This window comes from Argiope bruennichi, chromosome 3 (assembly GCF_947563725.1).
Source record: "Argiope bruennichi chromosome 3, qqArgBrue1.1, whole genome shotgun sequence".
NCBI classification, from domain to species: domain Eukaryota; kingdom Metazoa; phylum Arthropoda; class Arachnida; order Araneae; family Araneidae; genus Argiope; species Argiope bruennichi.
The window spans coordinates 23,281,898-23,309,159 of NC_079153.1; the positions used below are offsets into that span (position 1 = coordinate 23,281,898).

Genomic DNA, 27,262 nt, shown 5'->3' on the forward strand with positions numbered 1-27,262 from the left:
TAACTGAACGCTTCGATAATGAATGTGAATACGAAGATAATTCGATTATTAATGAAGCTGCAAAATATTATTAGAAATACTCTGGATTGGGTTATACAAAAATTCTATTTACTCAGAGAAGAGAAGATGTAGAAGAAATTAGAACAGGAGCCAAACAAGCTTTGATAGAGCTCGGGAGAAGATTTAACCATTACCATATGGGAAATCGCTATAATTAACTTACGGAAATTTATTCCATATGTTTCAATACTATAATCTCACAAAAATGATTTTTGTGTGATTTTAAATTTAAAAACATTACTTTTTTAATTACATCAATATTTATTTTCATTACATTTTTAACGTTATGAAATTCAAATTCATCCATGATAAGTGTGCTTTCGCCGCATTAAAATTATTAAAATGCTTTAAAAACATTCTTTCTTTGAATATGAATTCCAAAGTTTGATTTTCATTCCTCTTTTATTTCATAGTATATACGCTTTTTAATTTGCTTTTTATTCAATTAATGTTTTTTGGTCTTATTAAACAACAACGTGACATTTTTAAACATTGGCATTCAATATGAATATTTAATAGTTTAAAAAGTGAATAATCTAGACGAAAAACTGGTTGCTAAATGCGGCTGGTATATATAGATAATGCAAGTTTTGTTTACGTAGCACACACATCTTTGATTTTAATTGCAGTCTTCGTAAAAATCCATAAATAAAATTATTGTTTTCTTAACATATCATTAAAATTAGATAAAATAATTAATATTAAGTTCTTAGATGGTAATTTAAATTACCCAATCCAGGAACGATTTTAATGAGATGCAGCGCGCATATTCACCAATAAAAAAATTGTTTAAAAAATATCATTTTCAAAGACAAAGATAAGATGAATAAATCACATATATCTATTTCTAAATTTGTGAAGAGTAAAATTTTTTTCAGATAATAATTTTTAAAGTTTTCGCCGGTAATCATTAGAATTGCACGCCAAAAAATCAGAGACAAACTCTCAAATGGAAAATCTTTATATGATATTTATATTTTGTAGTTGGAGAGTTGCGTAAAGTAATACATGTATTCAATTATTTTTAACATATAATTGAAATTCTTCTGATAAATTATGTAATGAAATAACTTTTAGGTAGATTCCTATAGGAAGACTGACTACCTATTATAATGGTATCATAACAAGACTTCTGAAAAATTTCTTCAGTTCTTCACCAATCATGGTCTCTAAAATCCAAAACCACCCTCCAGCCAAAAATTTATACACATATATGCACATAACGCTTTCATCTTGTTATCTTGTGAGCAGGATAACGAGAGTAAATTCGTTTGGATTTTAACTGGCTTGGAATATGTTGTTAGAAATGTAAAAATCTCGGACGAGTTCGTAAATGGCCTATCTAGCTCAAAGGGATTGGAAATGGTGGGGGGTGACATTTTCTTTTCGTTATAACTTTTTTAATATTGAGATAGAAAACTAAATTCAATTAGCAAAATTAGCCGCCTTATTAAGACGAACAACTTTTGCATTTAAAACTTTTCGATAACTCGATATCTTAGAAGTTAGGAGCTGAAAAGTGATTTCTAAAAAGCCCTCATTTTGACTGTTTTTAACATCAACAATCTATGCTACCATATTTCTTTCTTAATATTGAAGATAGAAAAATAAATACAATGAGCCAAATGAGAGCCTCATTACGACAAACAGCTTTTGTATTTGAAGTTTTTAGATAACCGAAATATCTTAGAAGTTACGATCTGAAACAGGATTTTCAAGCTCTAATTTTGATTGTTTCTAACATCGTCAATTTATGTTGCCAATGAGTAACATAGATGTAAAGGAATCTATCTTTATCTTGCAACTTGCCGAAAGGACTTTTTTGTGTGTGTACTTGTTTTTGTGCTCATAATGCATAAATATTAAGGAAAAAACAGTCTTTTTATTATTCTTAACTGTTGCAGTATCTCCCCAGAAGATATAAATACAAAGAAAAAATATAGAGAAGCCTTATCCTTAAGTCATTCTCGAGGGCAAGTAGAAGATGTCGCAAAGGACGGTAAACAAGCATTTCCAATATTAGCCTCCTCGCAGGTTGCATTGCTTGACTTTGACCCACATGTAGCAAAGCTGCCTGTTTTTATTTACGCTGACATGAGAGAAAAACATTCCTGGAATGAAAGTTTCCTTTTCATCTGACGGAAGCCTTGAACGTGTAGTAAGTTTCAACGACCTTTTCACCTAAAAAAATGAAACATTTTAAAACTTCGGTCGTTAAAAAAGGAAGAATGCAGCAATTTTTTAACTTGATAATATTTAGATTGGCATACTTCCGCGATGCGAAGAACATTATTCAAAGAATGCGAGGTACCAAATTTGGAACTCAGTTTCTTCTTAGGAAGCAGTTATTCACCAAAAAAAAGTTTTTGAAAGTTTTAACTAAATTTTTCATTAATTAAAAATCAATCCAAATGTTGTTGTTTTTTTCAATTACATCAGGATGTATTTTTACACAACAGCCGTTTAAAAAATACCCAATCAAGCTTATTTATTTTCTTCTTTTGGTAAATGTTGTGTTCGTTGAAAAAATATCAAAAATTTTAAGTAAATTTTTAATGAAAATTAATTTAAATTTTAAATTTTTTTCTACATAACTTCGCAATTTATTATTACACAAAAACATTGTTACATTTCATTAGCATTCAAATAATTAACTTTTTTAGTATTAATTTCTTTCTATTTCCGATCCTTCATTCTTCCAATTTTTTTTTAAAATTGGAAGAATGAAGAAAAATTCTTAAAATTTAAAATTTTTTAAATTTAAAATTCTTAAAATAATTTTAAGTGTGCTTTACAAATATGCATAGTTATTTTAAGTATATTTTATAAGTATGTATACTTTTCTATATCTATCTATATATATATGCAAAGATAATTCTGAAGAAACTTTTGGAATGAATTTCAATATATTTTACCACAGGAGTCATAATTTGAACCGCTATGAAGCGTTAAGATGATGCATTTGTCTACACCGCGACACAAGAGCAAAGAGACAGAAATTTTTTCCTCCAGTGATTTTATCATGAAACTCTGATAGAGATTTTTCGACACGTGCCGATTTAGGAAAGGGAATCTTAGGTTATCTTTAAAAAAATGCGTAGGTGTTAAGGATTTTTATCCTTTCACTGGTGGCGTGGAGAACAAAAAAAATTAGTAATATTTTTAGAGCACGTATTCGAAGTAATTAAATAAAAAGAGAGGGAATTGAATCAGGAAATAAAGAGAGAAATTTAAAATGAAGTAACATGGACTAATTTAAATTAAAATTGGGAAATTAATTAGATTTTAATTAATATTTAGAGATGTTACAACATGTATATGCGAAATATCACTACAGTGAGGGTTCATTGTGCCAAGCTCATGATCGACATAAAAGATCAAAGAAATGATAATTTTCAAAATTGAAGATTAAGGAAAATCTTTATTTAAAAATGAAACATTTATCATAATGCGTTGTAAAATCTTTGAGATAAGATTGCTACATTTTTTTTTTAGTCTCTTTAAAATTCTGAAAAAAGAAACATTGTCATAATTTTAATTAAATAAGATAAGCAATAGTTAGATCTGACAGATGTTCCGCTGATTCCGTGCCAAGTCATTTTTCGAAACGCGTGCTCTCCGAGGCACGTGTATTGATAATGTAATAATAATATCTCACAAAAAATATACAAGAGAAGATGAACTTACTTATTTTTATTTTCTGCTCTAGTGAATAAGCATAGGGAAATAATTGTTATCATCAAAAATTTGACCTTTAAGATTTTGATGAATTTCAATGTTTTGAATCTCTTAATTATTTTGGATAAGAATAAAAATACTTTCTCGTTGATAAGTTTTACAAAGTAAAAGCATAGGAATCGTGAAAAAAATATTATCTGAATGCACTCCGCGCGAGGCAGAAAACTACTTTTTTAGGTAGATTCGTATAGGAAGGCTACCTATTGCAATGGTTCTCATGACAAGACTCGGGGAAAGTTTCGACAGTTCTTCACCGATCGTGGTCCTTAGCATCAAAACCACCATTTGTTCAAAAGTTTATTATTGACTTGGAATATGTTGTTAGAAATGTAAAAATCTCGGACGAGTTCGTAAATGGCCCATCTGACTCAAAGGGAGTGGAAATGATGGGATGTTGATATTTTCATTTCGCTATAAATTTTTTAATATTGAAGACATAAAAATAAATTCAAATAGCTAAAATAGCACAGCGCCTCATTAAGACGAACAACTTTTGTAATAAAGTTTTTCGATAACTTCACTATCGTAGAAGTTAGAGGTTGAAAAGGAATTTCCAAGCCCTAATTTTGATTGTTTCTAACATCAACAATTTATGCTGCCATATGGTAACTTAGATGCAAAGGAATCTTCCTTTACCTTCCAGCTTGCCGAGAGTATTTTTTTCCAATCGTATCTGCCCTGAACTCTCTATTCAATGCATGAGTCTGCCGTATCATTTCAGCACAGATAATTAGTAATCAAAACGTAGTTGGAAGCAGAACCTTTAAAAATCAGAAATTATATAAATGTCAAACATCCTCTAAATATTTGAAAAACGCATTGATAGATCCGGAAGTGACTTAAATACTTCAATGAATGACTCCAAAGTACATTAAGGGCTCCGATTAAACTCGCAACGATTATCATTTATTTTATTAGTTGTTTAGTTTGTCATTTTGAGTTCAGTTCATTACAGAATTTATCTTGAAATAATCATATCATACAATAAATTAGTGGGTATTGTCTTCTCAAATTCGAATCCCATATTTTCGTATAAAATTGTTACCCCCCCCCCTAACATCCATACGTAAAAAAATGTGAACTTGGGTAAAGCATTTTCGTCTTCTTCTTATTCTTTTTTTTTTTTTTTTTTTTTTTTGTTTAATTTTTGGTTTAAATGTAGCAGTTTTACTGAATTTATAATGCGAATACTTATTTTGGACGTCTTTTGCCGGTGAGATGAAACTAAATTTCTACACAGAACTACACTTGTAGTCACATGATACCATACCAAATTTCATTGATTTAAGTCATTCTGTTTATGAATTATTGTGTTTGCATGTGTGTGAAAGTACAGACCGACAGACGGCCAACCCTTTGAAGGATTTAATTCAAATGAGATAAAAATCTTCAATTTAGATGTACATTTTGCATATCTAATTTTATCTATCTAACTCTTTGTGTTTTAAAGCTATCTAGTTCATTTGTAATTAAACGGCCAGGCAGACAGACTTTCGGCGAATGGATTTAATTCAGAATATGATAGGAATCCACAAGTTTAGTGTAAAAACAATAAACCAAATTTCATCCCTCTAGCTCAAGTTTTTAAAATTGTGTATTGACAGCCAGAAAAACATAACTTTAAAAATGTGTATTTTGTATTCAAGGAAGTCTGAAAAGTGTAGATTCATCAAAATTTCTAGATGAAAATTTTGACAATTACAAAATTTTCTTTAAGTGTGCTTCTGTATGTAAGAAAGAAAAAGTGGATAAGAAATAGAAATACTAATAGCCATCAATGAATAGTCATAATTAATAACTACTAATGTATGGCAAAACCCAATAAATGCCAAAATTCGCTTGAAATTTATATTTCGCTCTTTTTTTCCCTCCTGGTTTGCTTGGCTTTTTGCAATTTGGCTCGATTTCCAGTCTTCATTTTTAGCCAAAGTAATTAATTTTATCCATAAAAAAATTAATAATGTATTGCTATTGAAAAGGACCGCTTGATTTTAACTCTACACACGTATTCTTAATTTGTTTCTTGGAACTCACCAAAGGTCCACCGCAAAAATTTAAATGAAATTTTCTTGCAATTTTACTTTATGAGGAACACATTTTGCAATCATTTATCCACTAGCCTAAAAAGCTTTCAAAATCATTGAAAAGAGCGAACGGAATTGGTCGAATGAATGAAGGCTCCGAGATCTAAGGTAAGAGGTCACATTGCGGAAGATACAAAAAGTAGACATCAGTGGGGATTTACGCCGAGAAACCGCAAAGTAAACAGAAAATACTGCCGGTTACAGTTTAGTGGAATGATTGCAAGCAGATGAAGGAACAACCGGTTGCTGAACTATTTATTAATTTTATGCTAAGAATTTTGCAAGTTCCGAAGACGCCCAAGGGAACCATTTAGCATAGTTCTGCATACTGCATTCCTCTATGAAGATTGCACTGATCATTAGAAAGAGCAGGTTATCGTCAATTCTCATCATTTGCCTACAGCTTAACAGGTTGTTTTGCAACGTTGTATGAAACTTGTGCATCAATTCGCAGAATTGTTGACTTTTAAATATATAATTAGGTTTCATAGCAATTAATTATAAGACAAAAATCATTTGGATAACCTCAAGTATCTCAATTGCAATTTTTGTTAAACTGGTTGAAGTAATAATGAATTTACAAAGTAAAATGTAGCATCTAATTAAGTGTTTACATAATTCGCTGTCAAATGAATTAATAGAAAAAAAATCGTATTGTCATAGCCCAGCTACTGTTGACGACTTGTTGGTTCGTCGGACTTATTAGTAGCTAAAAATTTTAATCAAATGCTTTGCGTAGCATGGTTTTAATTGCTTTTCCTCAGTAAAATACTTTTAAAGTTTAAATTTTATAGGTATATAACTATCACTACTAATATTTATTCTTATCAATTTTCTATTTATATTTTTATGCATCCAATTATATCACAGGAAACAACAGGTGCGTTTCAGAATGGGCACACTTAAAACAATTTTTGACCATTGCTTGATTATGAAGTTAAACCTTTATTGGAAGTAAGACAAAAAATTATAAAAATTTAGTTACAAAAATGTCTTAGCATAGAAAACTAAGCTAAAACTTATCCTGATCATCAGTCCCACCGAGAGCACCTTAGGTATGGTAGAAGCTTCGGAAATGGTAGTTGGTTCACAATCCCCTGGTTGGTGCAAAAATGATGTGAGCTACTCCCTACCGATGACGACGCTCAATCCCTTGTTGGATTTAGCTTAAAATTTGATAGGTGTCAAAAGGTTTTAAATATGTGTATCAAATTTTGTCTATCTAGCTCTCTTCATTTTGAAGTTTTCATGTTAACTTATATTCGAACGGTCGGACTGACAGATTTCTTCTGGATGGATTTTACTCGAAATTTGCTGAAAATCTACACATTTGATATAAAGATCGCATACCGAATTTCAACCATCTAAATCAAAGCGTTTTCGAGTTATCTTTGTCAAAGACAGATAGTTGCTTATTTTCTAAAATTGTGCTTTTCGAACTCAGGGAGATCTAAAACGTGGAGATTCGTCAAAATCTCGAGTTTCAATTTCTTTGACAATTACTATACTTCCTCTATACTACGTATACGAGAAAGCGGAAACAGCTCCAAGGAGCGCATCAACATGCTTCAAATTATATATATATGCCAAGTTTCTCTCTAGATTGAACTATCTGGCTTGTAAGACGCCAGCACACGTACACACATATTCACCTTTATTATTTGTAGAGATGGAAATAAAATTTAGATGTACTGAAGTACTTTTTCCAGATTTTTTAAAGGAATTAATGACTGTTAGGACTGGAAAAAGGCATGGAGCCTAATGTTTTATCCTTCAATAAATTTTATTTCATTGATTTTTATGTCATCTTCATTTCATCGGATATATTAATAGTTATGCCAATACAATCATTAATGTTGTTTTATGTACATGTTATTATGTACAATGGTAGCCAATGTACATGTTATTATGTACATTGGCTACCATTGTTCTATATTTTCTACTAATTTAAATGCTAAATAAGCATTGTGTCTGAATAAAAACGAAATATATCAAAACAATGAAATTTAGATGTGAAGAATTATTTAGAGAATCAAATGAGAAGTTTAAATACAATCGGTTTGAAACATCGCGGCATGATAATACTCTAGCGCTGATTCGCCCATCTTTATATTCTTATTTCAATTTACTCTTAATTATTTAGCAGCAATAATGCGTACAAAAATGGATTTTACATCATATATGAGACAGTAACTCTAATTGTTAAGAATTCAGTTAACCACGTAATCTTCCTGGGCGGAACTAGCAGCCAATCATGTATCAGTGGTCTCCCTTTTGTTGTTTATTATATATTTTTTTTCAATAGAAGCGAACTTGACTCCTGTACTAGGGGGAGTGTGATCTCAGCTCTCTCTCTCTCCCGAGAAATTTTATGTGTAGTTATCTAGGTCTACTACACTATGGTTTAATTCATGTGCCTTTTGTGCTGATGTTACCAATAAACCCCATAAAAGACAACATGTGTCTTCAAGTCATTTCACCAAGACCACAGTCTTCACGATCAAATGAATTATTATGTAATCAAGAAACGCAACGATAATTTATTTAATAGTAATAATTAAAACAATGAAAAATAATACTGCAAAATTTTTTAATATGTTTTAATTAAAATTTTTTAAAAATTACACGAGGTGAAAATGGGTAATGCTAAAATTAAAATGCTAATTTTTTTAAAAAAATAAAGTGAAAAATAGCTCTTATGAGATAATATAATCCGAAATTATTGATGAAAGAAGTAAAAATTTGGATTATATTAAATTAAAAATTCAATTAAAATTTTGAAGAAATCTTTCTTATTCAACTCTTAATTACCAAGACGTCATTTTGTAATTCAAATTCCAATGGTAATCCAAATTCCAATAGTTTAGTACGATTATTTTTATCGCGCATGTCATAATTTACAGATGGTATGTCAATCTATAAGCATTGTCATGTTAATAATATACAATATCATTGGATCTCAGTATGAATTGCAAGAAATGAGGGATTTCCAGCAAAGAGAATCCCTTATTTTCTCAACAAATCTTGCAGCAGGTTGTGCTGTTAATGGTGCTTTCATCATATCATTTGGCTTCATTATAGCCAGAAATTCCCTAACGCGTTTCGAAATTCCTTTTTATCGATTCAGATATCAGTTGAAACAAATAGAAAGAAAAAAACCCAAATTTCATCAAAAAGCCCTCTAGAATGAAGAATTGCAAACAGCGGTGTAATTCACCGATGGCCTTCCCTTGAGTAACGAAGATGGCTGGTCATAGAAAACATTAAATAAGATGACTTAGCTGTTTGGTGTGAATCTTGCTTAAAGTGACTCGACAATATTTTTCCCAAAAAACATCACAAATCACTATCCTTTAAAGAATTGACGAAGTGGAAAGCTTCAGAATTACGCAGGCGATACTTCTCTGAAATTGGGAAAGTTATCTCAGCATTGGATCTTAAAGACTTTTTTTAACTTCATTACTATTTTTTAATCATCTTTATCAAATAAAGCAATCGATTTGGAATGATATGAAAGAAGTGGCAACAACTGTAGTGATTCCAGTTGTTAAATCACTATATTTGGCAACAAGGATAGGATTTTTTTTTATTGAACATTTATGAATCCCCCGTGCACCACAAAGTATCACACGGGGCTTACAGAAGTAAGTATGTAACACATTACAAAAAGAAAAAGAAGAACATTTAACAGTTATGAAGGATTACAGATGTCAACAATAAATTTACAGAAATTTTCAAAAGCACTTCTAGTGGAAATAAGTTGGTGAAACTCTGTAGGCCAATTTAAATTCATGTGCTTAAGAGCCAGTCTTAGGATCTGTCTTTCTTTGACAAACTTGGAACATAGAAGGAGCACATGTTCAACATTTTCCTCCCCACCAATATCACAATCGCAGGAAGATGACGGAAACAAATTAAATTTGTACAAGTAACTTTTAAAGTTACCATGACCAGTTAGAAATTGGGTTATTTTGTATTTAGTATAAAAATGATGGCATGACAGTCTCTTATTAATGGATGGAAAAAATTTCTTTGTTAAGCTCCCTTTATTTGAAAGGAGGTATTCTTGATTCCAAGACTCCACCATTTTTTCTCTCGTAATCTTCTTGTAAAAGGATTTAGGAATATTAACGTCAATGTCGATTTTGCGCTTAGTGGCAGCTTTAGCAAGCCAATCGGCCCGCTCATTTCCATAAATGCCCGTGTGTCCACGAACAAATGCAAAAACTATTGAGATATTTTTATCTTTCAGGCTTTTAATTTGCTTTTGGATTTCAACGATTATGTTGTTAGACGAAGAAATACACTTCAGAGAATCCAAGGATGATAGAGAATCGGTACAAATAAGATAATCTGAAATTACACTATTTTGTTCAGTGATCCAGTGACAAGGATAGGATTGAGGTCACAACATGGCAGTCTGTATCCCAGAGAGGACATCTACTCAGCTGTAACCATTAGTTCATTGAAATCCTGAATTCTCTTCCCTTAAATTCAAAACTGTGACAGCTATAGATATAAAAGAACGTGATGAGTAGGTACAGTAAAGAAACTGTGCACTAAGAGACAAGTTCTCTTACAACATAATCTTCTTCAATGGTACAGCCGACCACCTCGCCACTACTGAACGAAGTAGTATCGACAGGACTTGTTTGTGGTCAACTGCTGTCTTTATCACAATCCATCCATATTACTGGCCAATTCACCAAACTTGCATCCTCTTCCAATTCGGTTGGTCCTCAGCCACAAAATGGTCAATCCTTGATCTTCTTCCTCATCTTCCCTACACCATGCTATTTAACAAAGATCAGTCCGCACTTTGAGAAAATTCCTCCAAATATCTCTATATCCCTCCAAATGTGCGTTCTATAACAAAAGGAAGGCAAACACTTTTAAACTTTTAAATAGTTGGCAATAAAATATCATCATGATATCTTTCAATGTTTTAAGATTTTCCGGCACCATGAATACTGTGCTTAAGTCATTACTCTCAGCTTTCAGATTCTTTCTTAGTTCCGAGACTTCTGAGCATTTCTTTATGGCAATAATATGTTCCAATTCCTTTATATTCCTCCAATAATGTGTTACAATTATTTTTTCTTACAACGTAACTTAGAGGAAAAATTCGGCGTTAACACTTTTATTTAATAAACGCAAGGCACACAGAAAAAAATTCAGATGCAAATTAGTTAATTGTAGGATTTTGCTTGAAACATGCAACATTTCGATACATATAAAGAAGAATCATATTACTTGCCGGTGAATCATTTACATTTTTTTGGCTGTAATCTAATTTCAGCATCAACGACATTAATTGGGATGTTCCCTAACAAGAGACCTCCTTGTTCTGCGAGAAACAAGAAATTACCATCAAACAAAACACGGGTTTCATCAATCTTCTTCGAATTGCTTTCCTCAAAATATCTGTTCATACTGCATTATTGACGCTCAATAACTTTATAAATGATTTTATTTCTGTATCCAATATAGATTTTGCAATAAAAATGTTGATTCTGTGTTTTGCCTCTAGGTGGTGTTGTAAGTGGTCGTATCGCGTAGTCATTTTCTTAGGGACATAGGTCATAAGGGAAGATGGTTGGAGTTGCCTTCTACGAAGAAAAGCGTCGTCATCAGCTGTTGACATAGGCTTGAAGGTAAATTGACATATTTTGATTTTAAGTGGAAAATCATCCACTCCAACTTTCTATATTTAGTCACCACTTTTATACTTGTCTTTAAAAAGTTGGACAAGTTAAAAAGGGGGAAAATCTGAGATCTTTAGTAGGCATTTTGTAAAGGTGGCCAAGCCAGAGCAAATAGATCACAAAAAAATATATTGTATTGAGAAAGACATATATATTTCGAGCGGTAAAGCTTGGCTTTGTCGAGATTCCTTTAGAATTACGTGATATAAGATTAATTTATTTTGGTAAATTAGAAAACGAAGGTGAATCAAAGTTTGTGAGATATGACTGCTCTTCGCTCCTTATGGAACCCGATTGAAGATATCCATAATGAGGGGTAAAGAAAAAAGATAACTCTACTCAGCATAATCATTTGTTATAGCCATATTGTTTGTCTACAACCGCCTCTTTATTTCATGCTTTTCTCTTTAAATATTTTTGCCTATCTAAAATCAACCACCAGATCGTCACAGGCCGTTATAATGAGAGCTTTGCTAAATATAGAGTGAGTTAAGCCTTTTTTTATGTAAACTGTAATCAACCGGCAATAAAAACGAAAAGCTGCTATCAACAAAATTGAGTAACAAATAGAGCATGGGAAGCAAGCGTGGGTTTTCTCATAGTTATGGGTGATGTGAAGAAAATCTAGACAGGCATCTCTTCTGATGTTAAAATCAGTTTTCTCTCAGATTCTATGTCATTAAGTAGCCATATTAAGCTGCCATGTCATAAGTAAGCTATATGAAGTTTCACTGTATGAGATTTAGTGACTTCTTTAGTGAATTTAGTGACTTCCAATAAAATACCGTTTGTTGCACCCCTTAAATAATGAAGAAAAGAATTATAACCTTATTTCTAATGGACATCAAATTAGTTTATCGTAATTTCAAAGAGATTTGCAAGATCGAATTCAGAGAGAAAAAAGTTTTGTTTCCCGTTCTTTCCCTAAATTTTCAATGTTCAACAAAAGATATTGCGCTAAGGTTTCTAAATGTGCGGATCACACAACAATTTAGAATTCCATAGTTAAATATTATGGACACAAAAATATTAGTTCCATCTAAATTGCTCTGAATCTAAGAAGCATAACTTTAAAATATGCAAATAAAATGATTAAAAAAAATTCTAGTACAGAAACGAATACAAATTCAATTAATCATAGATCACAATGTATTTTCTCTCTTAGTGAAGCTTTATGTCAGCAAAGAAATAAATAATTTCTAAAATAAACTAAACATTTGAAATAATTTTTTCTAAAAAATAAAACTTTTAAAGCAAAAAAGGCTGGAAAATTCAAGCTTTCAATTCGTTTTGAATCCATTGTATCACATACATTTACAGAGTTTCTTCCTTGTCTTAATTGAGTACAAACTTCGTCATTAGTTTTAATTATTCAACATCGCACATCGGAAATTTAACTTTATTATAATTTAGTGAAATTGTATATGAAAATATAATCATACATTTCTAACTCTTGGAAGATAAACTCCTATTTCTAACTTCTTGAAATTTGTTCTGTAGAAGTTTTTAAAAAATGTAATAAAATGCTGTGAGGTTGATATTAAAAATCTTCATTAAATTCTTTACCAGGAAAATAAGCTGACTGACGAAACGAATTAATGCGACTTACAAATTCGTTCTGTCTGGGTTCAGAAACCTGAAATTGTTAGCTTTGATGTCAGAACATCTTCAATGACGTTCAAAAACCCATATTGGCACATCATTTGCCGCTTGAGAAACTGCATTGTCATAATGCATTCATTTATTGTTCGGTAATCATCTCAGTTCTGGCAAATGACGCAGGTGCGGTTATCTAAAAAAAAATCTTTTAGTAGTAAAACAGCCTTAAATAGAGGAATGATACTATTTGTAGAAATTATTAAAAATTCTCGTGTACCTTATTATGAGGGAAAAAAAAAAGATTAAATGAGTTTCAACTCACTGTTCCTAAACGTTGCAGCATGAAAATGCTTTCGGTTTAGTTTAGTTATATTAACGTCTCGTTGTAAACCAACACTAAGGCTATTTTGGGGGCGGACCTCGTAATTTTGAATCGCGGTCAGATGACGAGGACGACACCTTAGCTGGCACCCCCTCTCCACACCACACCAGCGGGAGAACGTTTGGCATTACGGATTTAATGTGCAACTGACCCCCTTACACGACGGTTCTTTGGTGGAATCGGGTCTCGAACCTGAAACCCTACTGCTCATAAGACGAGACCCTACCACCAGGCCACCGCGGCCCGAAATTGCGTTAGGATTGAATAGGCCATCTTTATTTTATTTTTAAAGTTTAGTTCTATTTACGTCCCATTTTAAAGCAACACTAGGGCTATTTTGGAAAGGACCGTGTAATTTTGAACCGTGGTCAGATGACGAGGGCGACACCTGGACTGGCACTCTCCTCCTCACACCTCACCGGTCCCCCACACCGCACCAGCAGGGGGACTTTTGGCCCAGACGTATTTAACGTATTAAAAACAAAGGGGTCTGATTTTCGTATACCAAAGTCAAATCCCTCATAGAATAAGTCCCTGGTCTGATTCTTTGCCTTGACGTTTGATAAAATCTTCAGGCCGCATTCTTCATTTCCTTCCTTTTTATTCCATTTAATTCTTTTTTATTTTTAAATTTATTCATTTCTTATACACTATTATATTACGAAGTTACTCAAGAAAATATTAAAATTTTGATTAATTTTGAAACAGTTTTGTAAAATATTTTCTTAGCAAACATTTATACCAAAAAATAACTATATGAGAAATTTCGTAGCCTTGGATTCAAAAATCTGTCCTGTAAATCGTTTTGAAGGTTTCCTATAAAATATTTTTTTTAATCATGCATGTCTCATCTCTTATTCTACAAATGGTATGCCAACTATGCATATTATCATATCAAAAATATCACTGAAACTGTCATCTGAATAAACTTTATGTTTACGCATAGATCTGATTACGCTCGTTCAAAATTATTTATTCAGCCTTATTTTAAACAGTATCTAGGCATTTTATAAAAATAATTAAACTAAATTAAATTATTTTCATAATATAAACGCTTTCTGAACTTAAAAAAAAAACACATGCAAAATTTGTTCAACAATCTGCACTACAGAGAGAGAGAGTTTTATACTCGTTTTTGTTTATCATACATACCTCGTCACAAAATGTACAAATAGTATGACAACGTATGCATAGTATATTTCTAAAAAATATCTCTGAAACAGTCATCTGAATAAACTTTATATTTACGCATACATCTGATTACGCTGGTTCAAAATTATTTATTCAGCTTTATTTTAAATGTATCTAAAGTATTTTATAAGAGCAATATAAGTTTGAATAACTAAATTAAATTATTTTATAATGTAAATTATTCCTGAACTTAAGAAATAAAACGCAAAAATGTATGCTAAATCCCCATTTCACTGTTCAAAAACTGGTAAATTTTGACAGATGGATTTAAAACATATAAAGCTGAATTTATGTCCATCAGGCAGAGGTTAGAATTTTTAAGGAAATATTCATTGTTTCCTTTATTTTTACGGATTTTTTTAATTTTAAGTATATTTTTAATTTTCTCCGAGGTTTGAAATCGAATAATGAAATTTTCCATCGACGATCATTTAGTAAATTCCTTCATTCTACTTTGTTTCTTTTTTTTCCATCATTTCTATTGTAACAGACACACATAAATGCAAAGATCGGTTTTTTATGGTTTTTTTTATTAGAACTATTAATTTCTCAGTATGTTGTTTTCTTTTTGACGATGATAATACTTTCTATACTTTTTGAATTAAAAAGTAATTCGTTAATTTGCTGAGTTTCATATATATGTATTTAAGGTATCCAAACACGTTGAAAAGGTCAATTTTCCCCAAAAATGACATTTTTTAAAAAAAAAAATTCTTTTATTGGATAGATTAGTCTTTGAGCTATCCAAAACAGATTTACTTTTATCTTTACGTTAATTAGAAGTCAAGATATTAATATTTTCGTAATGATCGATAAACCGGAAGTGGGCATTTAAATAACCGGAAGTACCGATTTAAAGGGCCAAAAACATGTTAAAAATTTTTATAAACACAAGTTTAGTTTTAAATACGGAACATTTTTTGCACTGTAAAATGAAAAATGCCAATGAGAGTTTTAACGGTGTTTTGTGGAAATTTGTACCTAAAGATGTCTTTGTTGAGCTCCGAATCCTCAGATTGGGGGCATTTATGTCTGTACTACATTTTAACGAGGCGTTTATAGGATTACTGAATATCCTTAAGGTGTGTATAATAGTGCAAATGCAGTTAGAGCATTTGCTGAGCTTGAGAAAAACAGAATATACGAATCTAGACGGCATTCACTGCCAAACACAAAAATTGCCAGAAAAAATAAAATGATTAAAAAAGAGAAATTATTAAATGCTGAGGAGGAAAAAGGTATAACCTATAAATGTGATGAATTTTAAGTATGTACACACATAATTTTTTATTAAAACACGTTAGTGTATACTTTAAATGCATTTTTCTCAAAATTGATTCTTTATTATTTTTTGCTCATTTCAAATCAAAAAAACCAAAATACAATTATCATATTACTATGAAATTTCGTGGGATTTGTCTTTATACTATTTTCTAGGGAATGAACTAAAAGAATTTAGATTGAGGGAATATTTTTTTAATTTATAGTCTATTGTTTGAACAATATCGTCATAAATTTACTAAGATTTTCATGATAAATTCTGTTTCTAAAATTTTTATTTATTATTATAACCATACAATTGTTGTTCATTCCCTAGTATTCCCTAGTATGTTCCTAGTAGTAACTATGTAGTTTATTTTGGTATAAGTTTTGTTTGGATGAGAGTAATAGTTTTTGGTGAAGCCAATTTGAAGTTTTTAAAGAATTTGCTTAAATGTATGCTATTAAATGCCAATTTTCAAAAGGTTTTAATGTTTATTTCAAATATTGACATCCTATTACTAATTTTGAATAGTCTTAAACCCAGCAATATTGTTAAATTATGTCTGCACCATGTTTTTCTAAAAAAGTGGTCCGAACGTGTTCGGATACCATAAGCAAAATAATATTTATACATAATAAATTGTTAAATATATTGTTAATGCTAAATGCAGCTGTTAATGCTAAAATGATAAAGAAACAAACGTGTGTAAATATGAAAATTAATTTATGTTTTTATTTTCTTAATACAAATCTAATTTTTATTCAACATTGATAAAATTCAGCAAACATGCTTTTTAAGATTAGAAAAAAAAAATCATTGTCAACTGTTTTAAGTCCAAATATTAATCAAAATTGCTGTTAAGAAAAATTTAGCTAGTAGTCGATATTTTTCACCTATATATTCAATAAACATTATTTCACAAAAACTTTTTATACCAATATTAAAACTCAAAAAATTTAATTTTTAAACATACTAATTTGATTCTTCTACAATTTATTTCTCTAATTGATTATTTTTTTAAATTTAATTTTACATACAATTTGCAAAAAAAAATTATTATTATATTGAAAATTAAACTAATTTTATTGTTCCACAAAACCATTCAATCACTTGCTTTTACCCATGTTAAAATTTAGATAAATAATTGCTTTGATACGGAACAGACATTCCTTCTGACGTATTATTTTCAATTCCATTTTTATTTTGTTATATTTATATTCTTTTTTTTATTTGTACTCGCATTAATTTAGAGTACACCGATTTTAATTAATTTATATTTTTCAGTTTCAGTTTCAAATAAGAAGGCGAAATTTCAGATAAATATTTTTCACATTAATAATAACCAAGAAAGCCAAAAATCCGGGAATGTTTTTAAGACAAAAACAAAAACCAGCAAAACCCATTAGGATCGAAATCCACTGTTCATTAAATCTTAATTATGTTCGTAAGCATCCTAATGTAAATAAAAATTATTCCAAAGTCCCTTTCACGTTGATTTGCTTTCTATTTAGGGTATTTTTGGATTAGCTGCGGTACCAGCACAATCAAGTTCAGTAATTAATTAGGATTTTTCTGTATTTTGTTGTTAATATATTTTCGAAAAATTTTAATGATTGTGCATTAACGTTTTAGAGAGAGGGAAAAACATCTCGAATCATTCTCTTTAATCAGCGGGATAACTTGGACCGAGAGAAACATGAATCCATAATACAAATAGAGCTGATCAAATAATCAATTTTAAGTATCAGCGTGTAGAGCCCGAAGCGAAGTCAGCCAACCTTTCAGTTCATACTGTTGAACTAACTTCACTTGAAAAATTCTGAGAAACGTGTCTCTCTCATTCTCTTTAGAACTTGGATACTCAAAGAGCAAATTGACATCAGTTGATCTTTTTCCAAAATTCGAAGAAATGATTAAAAAAAGAAGGGAAAAAAAAGAAAAGTAGAAAATCCTCTATAACCTTTATCGCCGGTAACAGCAGCATGTGTTGCGGGGGTTGGCAGAACACCTGTTAGATGTCGGGCGATAATAAAATGTCAATCTGTACTCGTTTAATAGCGATATATGTTTGCAGTTATCAAACAGATGCGTTCCTATAGATCCTGTTTCTACACCTCCCCATCCCTGCCTTTCTTTAACCTGATTAAAGAACGCTTCTGCTGCCTCGTGTGGACATCTACAGGACTAGAAAGTTCTGATAATGCCAAGAAACACGTGTTTACAAGTTTAAAAAAAGTAATAAATAAATTAAAAGTTTCTTATATGAGATTTGAATATAGTTTTATCGTTAAACTTTGTACGTTTTGCTGATTATCGGCGTGATAATATCCTTTTTGTGTAAAGCAACATACACATCAAATTAAGCATGGAAAATACACATGACAGTTCTGCACGGGCATGACATTTAATGTTTTGTTTGCGAGACCATCTGGTCATGATAATTTTATGAGTTCTGTGAATTTCGTCAATCAATGACAGCTGAGCGTTTAAACACGTGTTTAGAACATTGTGGTTTCAGAATTAATTATTCGAAAATTCTGCAACAATAGAATGGATTGAAGTAGACAATGCGTGGAAGAACACCATTTTTAGATTTCAATATCTTAACACCATACCTCAATTTCTAGAGCTCGTTGCTCCAATCTGAATTGGCATAGATGTAAAGGTAATTTATTTTTTAAAATTATATTTACAACTATTTTAAAAAGTGTTTCAACTATTTTTGAGATGTCTGAAATACAAAAATATTGGATGAATAAACATTGTCAGATACACGATAAAAAAACGAAATATTCTGCTGACAACAGTGATAAAAAGGAAATTTTAACAATGTCTTGAATACAAATATACTAAAAAAATAAACATGATAATGTACACTATGGAAAAAAACTGAGACATCGTATAATCTCTTTAACAAAGTTATTCAAATCGGAGTTATATTTCATTATCTATTATAAATCAAATCATATTTATGATTCTTTTTCTTGATGACAGTTTACTAAGAACTCTTTCATATTTGAGACATTCTAGTGAAAATGACGGTTTTCTTAAGTGCCAAGAAAAAGTAAAAAAAATAAGATGGGTGGGATTGCCGATTTCTCTTGAAGTGCAAAATTCCTTTACCGAAAAATTATCTATCATGAGAGTAAGTAAAAGACTGAAGCAATGGGGAACAACTAAGCCGGCGATCTTATCTCAGGAGTTTAAAGCCTTAAATAGTCAATAAAGGATATTTTGATGATAAAATAAAGTGAAAATTCCTAATTGGGAGTGTTCTCAAATCGGCTTTATCGAATTGACATATAAGTCATCATGTGCTTAAATTTGATTTTCTATTGCATCTGAATGACGAGTCGTAACGAAGTCTAAATAAGGTTACTAAGTTCCAAAATAACCGTCATCAGATCATGCCATTCCGTGGTAGGTAATTCACAATGAAAGCACTATTTTTGTATACTTCAGAGTAGAAAGGGCCTACACTTCCCTCTATTTGCGATACCTCCTGAAAGGTTTCGACTTTATTGTATATGAAAACAATATGATGACGAGAATTCAGTATGTAATTGGTTCTCTTCTCTTTCACCGATTGGACCTAAAATTGGAAACAGATTTACAATTTTAATGGACCCCCCGGGGGCACCTCGAAATGAGGATGAGATGCTTCCGGCATGGTGGTTGTATCTCGCCACCCTGGAGGGTACACTAATAGGTGGGGGATCTGACTCCTCCCATCGATGACGGGACGTATTTCCTTCGGGGAGGGTTGTACTGTGGCTGGTGATGGCCTTTAGGACTCAACCACAGTTCCCGCCAATGTTGCTGTTGCGGCGGTCCGGTCATTCAGTTTTTATGGTTTAAATCCGTGTGCCTTCGTGGCGTTAGATGGCTGACTTACAATTTTAGTGGGAATACATAAATGGGATTTTTTGAATCATTCTGCTTAGAACCCCAAGAAGTCAGACCCTTAGATGTCAAAATTTCAAATTTTGCTTTCTTGTGTACTGAAAGAGAATATTACAATATTTTAGAAGTTCGATCTCCAAATTTTGAGGAATTTTCATATTTTAGATCTCCCCAAGTTCGAAAATCACGTTCTCTTAGTCAGTCTATGAACACAAAAGCACACACAAAAAAAAACATGATCTAAAAAGATAAATTTTGAATTTAGTTTCTTCAGCGAAATTGTAGATTTTTTTTTTTTTTTTTTTTTTTCAAATTTCGGATAAATTCAATCTGCTAGAATATTGTCCGTTTGCTTGTTCAATACAAACTAACTATAAAAAAAAATGTGAACATAACTCATTAAAAGAAAAAAAAATGAAAATGAAATGAAATTTCGCTTCTACTTTTTAGACTGGAATATGTTGATATATAGAATATGTAGACGTGCCATAAGAATTGCACACGGAATTACAGTTGTACGTCGTGAGGTAACATATCAAATTTCCTTGATTTAAATCATTCCGTTTATGAGTTATTAAGCTTACATGCACATAAAAGCGCAGATCGACAAGCAGTAACCCTTTGGCAAGTCTGGTCAAAATTTGATAAGCATCTATACGTAAAATGCTAAATCTATGCATTAGATTTTATCTCTTTGTGTTTTATGGTTATCGCATTCATTTGTACTTGAACAGCCAGACAAACTTCCTGTGAATTGTTTCCGCGCAAAATGTGATAGAAATCTATAGATTTAGTAATTCCATAAATCAAATTTCAACTTTCTAGCTCAAAACATTTTTGGATTATCCAAACAAAGACAGAGAGATATAAAGCCAAAAATCTGTTGTTCAGAGCTCAGCGAGATACTGAAACTTGGAGATTCGTCAAATTCTCGAGTTCAAACTTTCTGACGGAAATAAAAATCGAGAATTTTTACTACTATTCTTTTTTTGTATGAGTAAGTTTTCTTTCTTTCCTACATTAAGTGTTATAAAGGATATTATTTCAATCCTGGGGATATACATATTGGTGTATCCTGATATCCTAGGAATACATAAAGTCTGGTATTAGGGTTAGAGGGATCTGCGCTAAGCTTTTTAAAGGATGGACAGCTTATTTTGGATGATTTATTGAGTCTTATAAAATAATTTTGCCACCGATCAGGTTCAAAGACATGACCTCAACTATAATGTGATAGTACTGGAACGATGCCAGGGGATTCATAGTCTAAGAAGGCAACGACCTATTGAGTGGCAAATATATATATAACTATTCTTTTATAAATAAAGTTCTTGGATTTTGATCAACTTTTGAACATTAAATAATAAAATGGTCTTTTATCCAGTTAAATACATTTTGCGTGTATACACGTCAAGTCAAATGCCCATTTTGGCGTGGTTCAGTGTGTAATTTTTTATCTAATAAAAATAAAATATTATTCGCTTTATTGTAATATTTTTGCAAAATTTATTACTCAGCAGTTTGTATTGCATCCAACGTGAATATATGCATCATTGCTTTACTTTAAAAAATAAATTCCGCAGGTAACTAACTGGTTAAGGTTTTGAGCGATCTGCTGAAATGTCATATCGTGTTGTAAAGTTTTTCTGAAATACTCACTCCTATGTTGTTGTTTTTTTCAGCCATTTCTTTCGTCATGGCTAATGACAAATTTTTATTTTTAAAATAAAATTTATAAAAATTTTATTTGAAGAAATCCATGAGACAAGTGAAATTGGGTATTTTTTTGCAATTCTATCAAAAGAAAATCTTTTCAATCGACCATTGAATTTTGAAGAAATATTAAATGTTTTTGCTGAGTCAAAGCTCGAAATGAACAATTTGAAACTGATTGTGAAATATTGCCCAGAACAAAGAAAAAGTTGTGTCAAATAAAAAGAGTAAATAAATATTCAATCATTCATTCTTTCCTCCTTCTAATTATAAGATTCCTTAAAATTAACAAATAATGTTATTAGACCTTCACAATTAACAAATAATATTAACAGATTAAATTAAAAAAATAATATTATTAGATTCTACAAAATTAACAAATAATATCATTAGATTCTACAAAATTAACAAATAATCTTATTACATTCTTCAAAATTAACAAATAATATTATTAGATTCTTCAAAATTAACAAATAATATCATTAGATTCTACAAAAATTAACAAATAATATCATTAAATTCTACAAAATGAACGAATAATCTTATCACATTCTTCAAAATTAATAAATAATATTATTAGATACTACAAAATTAACTAATAATATTATATGGAGTCGTTATATATCTCAAAAACATTTTTAACTGACGCAAAGTACCGTTTTACTCATATTTTCGTAATTAATTATGTGAATATTTTAATATGTTCACGGTCAAGGCTAAAATCTGATCATCGGACCACTTATGTAATCAGATCACCCATTTTTTTACTACCTCTTAACCAATTGCGTTCGGCATATACAAGTCAATGCAAATCTTCATTTTGGCGCGATCGATGGATAATTTTTATTTAATAAAATTGAAATCTTATTATAATTTATTGCAAAATTTACTACGCAAACCATTTATATTGCATTCGACGTGGACATGCGTCATCGCTTCAGTTTAAAAAGGGGACTTTAAAAAATTAATTTCCGCAATTAACTATAGTAGAGGAAGAACCATCTAATTAGATAGACGATTCGGTAGAATTAGAAAGTAGGTTTGGCTTCGTTTAATTTAGTTATAACAACGTCCCGTTTTTTAAAAGCAACACTAGGGCTATTTGGGGTGGACCTCATAATTTGGAACCGCGGTCAGATGACGAGGACGACACCTGTTCTGGCATCCCTTTCTCCAAACTTCCCCACCACATCAGCTGGAGGATGTTTAGCCCCGTCGGATTTAACGTGCACCAAACCCGCTTACAGAGGGTTCTTCGGGTCCGGAACCGGGTCCGGAACCTGAAACGCACCGGTTCCGAAGCCGAGACCTTACCACCAGGCCACCACGGCCCATTAGAAAGTAGGTGTAACCCACGGGTGGTTCTCATGACAGTGAACGAGTTAAATTATTTTAGGTTGCCTAGGATAAAGTGCATTTTGAGTATACAAATTTCCAAGTGGATACATACTTCTTAATATTGGTGGTACCAAAATCATCCACCAAATTTCTGACAAAGAAGTCACAGACAGATGCAAGGAAAAGATTATAGCTCTTTTTATTTAGTTAAGATAATTTCATAATTAGTGATAGTGATGAGTTTAATTTTTTTTTTAATGTCCCGTCCTAAACATTTACTGGAGGGGGGGGGGGGGGTAATGGGCATAGCAACACAATTGTACAGGAACAATTTCTGCCACTTGGATAGCTTTTCTTCAGTCCGAAGGGGTTTCTGTGTGGGAGAATGTTTCGCAACGGCATCCACCTGACGGCACGATCAACAAGTGTCGCACCATTTCCTAGTGTCGTATCACCTGTTCCACGTCTACTGGGTCGCCTGTATCAACAGTGCATCCGCCCCTTGACGTCAAACCGATAGAGCAATTCGAAACCGAAGTGTTTTCTCATCTTGTTGTTTGCCTTTCGTCTATGGAGGGTCGGCGCAAATCCCTCCAAGAATGAAAGCCCACGCAACATCCAGAAATTGAAGAATGCTTTCTAATATTCAATATGGTCATGAAAACATACTAACCTACATCATGGTGGTATATGTGTTGTCTATCATGGCATTTCTAAGAGAGAAGAATTTCACACAATCTGATTAGCTTTTACAAAAAAGGAGTCTAAATTCGAAAAAAAATTTAATAATTCAAATTATAAAAAATAGTATTCAAATCTGTTACACAAAACTGTCAAAAAAATCTATAAGAACATGTGTTAATAAAAGGTTTTTATTTCAGGGTGTTCGACTAGGTTAAAAACATGAATTTCGATGAAAATTCTCTTTTTTTTTTGTAGTTTCAAAAACATGTAGTTTTTGCTTCCAGTCATATCTTAATTTAGTCTCTATGAAAATTAGAAACCAAGATATAGTAAACTATTGACATGTAATTGATACTTATATATCAACATTTAGAAACTTTAAATGTATTTTCTGAAGAACGGATATTTTTCATAATTCTATTTTACGAGTATCGTTATATTTCAAAAAAATAATGAAATTTATAATTAGCGCTAATTATGTTATATAGAATTTAATGAACTACGAATTTGATATTGAATGTTCTAGAAGTGGATTTATGATTATTTAATGTAAATGTTGTTGAAAAAATTCCAAAATTTCTTAGAAATTCCACACAAAAATTTTATTTTTTGAATATAATTTTTAGCTAATAGTTAGTTATACACTAAAACACGTTGCTCATGTAATGTTACAAAAAATGAAAAACTGCAATAATTTATTTCTCTAAAACAATTCTAGTTTTTATAAATAAGTATTAAAATTTACACCAAAATATGTTTCTTCTTCAAAGGCTACATATATATTTAAATCATTTCACTTTTATTCATCATTTTATCCTTATATTAATAAACTAGCATTACCCGCACAGCGTTGCCCGTGGCATAACATCCAAGAGGAAAAATTAAGTCTAGCCTCCACCTGATATGACATGGGAATGTCATGAGGGATCAAAACGATATTTAGAAACCATCGAAAATAACTATAAAACAATTTTTGTAGCACATATTCAGAATTATTTAGGGATAAGCTTTGATCCACAGTCATTTGGCGACTTGCGAGGTAAGCAATTTTTCCGCGGTGCTTGTTTGGGGTTACATGACCGCCATCTTTTTTATATTACTGTATGCTACTGTATTTCGATCTTTCCTGTTCATTTCCCTTGATTTCTTCCTGCTGCACATACTTCTTCTGCTTACTTTCATTATTTTCGATTAAATTTTTTTGCATGCATTTCATTTTACTGCATGTATTGACTTTTTTTTTTCTATATTTCCGTGAATTTGCTGCAGCGTTCCGCAAAACATTTACATTGGAAACGCTATTGTCATTATCGCCACATTTCGCCAAAATTTGGCGATAAATTATTTTTTGACGAAAATGACTTTATATTAAAGCTGAACAATATGAACAGACTATAGACATTGTTCCTGTTGAAACTGAGACATCATTTCTGTAATCCACACATGGATCGAAATTCAGATCGGTGTACTCTTTTTCGGACCAAATATCAGGAACGTTTGTTCTTTCATTTCTTCTCCTGTGTCTCAAATTTAAATGTCTTTCTCTGTCAGCAGACAAGTGAGATTCATTCTGTCTCTGTAATTTAATTGCAGTGTGATTTAAAGAGAGACGGTTACTTCGCTCAGCAGAAGATTCTCCTTTGAAGAATGTGTGGACATTCTTTTTCTGATATTCGCTAACCTAACGTTTCTTTCTTCTGCATTTTCATTATCGCGCAACAAACGAAGCGTTTTGGTATTTAATGTGCTCCGGCCAAGGCTGAATTTTCTTCTTTTGGGGATAATGGGATTTGAATCGCTGTTTAAAATCAGACGAAAACAAAGAATTATATCGCATATGAATACCACAGCTCTCGCTATTTGCACATGCGAAGTTTGAGATTTCCGCTCACGCGCGGATAAGTGCTAAGCACAGATACTGCTGTTTTATGCATCGTAGTAGGAAAATAATTAAAATCGCAATTATAAAACTACTTTTTTATTTTGGTATGGCTTCATTATACTAAAACATTCCCCAATAAATGTCCTACAAAATGGTACCAATATTTCCAAAATTAGTTAAGTATCTCTCGAGTTTTTAGGGCTTTAACATACAGACGCTTTCAAGAGACTTCATTTTATACTATGTATAGAAGAATATCATATAAGCATTAAAATATTTGTATGTTTTTTAAACCTCTTTGAACCTAGTAAAATATTTTAGTATTAATTTTCTAACACCTTGTTTTAAGAATTTGTGTTATCTAATTTAATCTCATATTATATATAGCATCCTATTTGGGTTATTAATTGTAATTTTAAATCATATTAGAAGACGAAGTTAGTATACTTATGTATTTTCAAGGGATATTTGTCTTTTAAATTAATCACTACTTTGACTAAGCAATTCAAATATGGAAAATCACATAGTTCCATGCACGAAGCAGCCTCGCCATTGTATGAGAAGTAATTAAAATTCTTTGAAATGTTAAAATAATGTATGCAGGGTGTTCCAAAAATTCGTCAGACAAACTTTTAGGGTAAGTCAAACAAATAGAAATAAATCATTTTTGTTATAGAAATTAAATCGCTAGCGCAAAAGTGGCATGTTGCAGGAAGCTCTTTGAAAATAAATTAGGTTAAGAAAAAGGATACACTAGACAAAAAATTCAATACCGTTTTAATGAAATAAATATCTAAATTAACACTGCACTGTATTTGTATTAATAACATTAGAGGCGTGAATTTCAAAGGGCAAATACTTTGAATCTTAATTAAAACACTCTTAAAGTTCATTCTTGACACTGAATTACATTTTTGTCAGTATATCGAAATGTGTAGTTTAGTTCGCTTCAAAGCAATATAAAACCTTCCTAATGAAGTTCAAACTTGGTCAGATGACGAGGATGGCACTGTAGCTAGCAGCCCTTTCTCCAAACTTCCGTTCTACACCAATGGAGATACACTTGATCCCGACTGATTTAGCGTGCACCAGATACGCATACATCCAGATTTGTCAATCTGATTTTGAACGTGAAGTCTTCCGGGCCTGAAGTCGGAACCTTTCCACCAGTCCATCGGTCCCGTCGTATTATTTAATGTAATCAGTTGAGAAACTATGTTGCTGCATTTTTATGATTTTGTATTTCTTTAAATATAAGTTGTGCTCGTTTATTTATTATAACTTTTTATATTTGATTCGCTTGTTAAAGAGACTCCAAATGTCCAGTTTCTGGATGCCTAATACTCTTAAAATTTGGTTAATGTTTTTTGAAACACTCTGTATATGTCTTTGAGACCTACATAAGACAGTTCTATTTGAAGGCGCACAAGAATATTCCAAACTCAGAACCTATTCCAAATATGTTAAGTTTAATTAGATTTGTTAAATCAATGTCTTGTCTTGAAGTTACATGAGAGGAATTTTGACATGTGAAGCCTAAAATAGAAGCATTAATAAATCTATTGTCTAGTCTAAAAATTGAATATAAAACCAAATTTGATTTAAGATAATGTTTTTCTGAAAGCAATAAAATTAAATTCTGGCGAAAATTATCATAGCCAAAAACTATCTTTGCTGTAAACATACTAACTCGTGCATTGTGTTTTTTTTTTCATGATA

General features: G+C 31.3%; 1 long non-coding RNA gene across 1 annotated transcript in view; it reads left to right on the forward strand.

The window, feature by feature from the left end:
* LOC129962637 (uncharacterized) overlaps positions 1–27,262 on the forward strand; it is a 124,199-nt gene that overhangs the window by 70,501 nt on the left and 26,436 nt on the right. Inside the window, exon 2 of the long non-coding RNA XR_008783933.1 lies at positions 11,413–11,536. This is a non-coding gene — a long non-coding RNA (uncharacterized LOC129962637). The remainder of the gene's footprint in view (positions 1–11,412; positions 11,537–27,262) is intronic.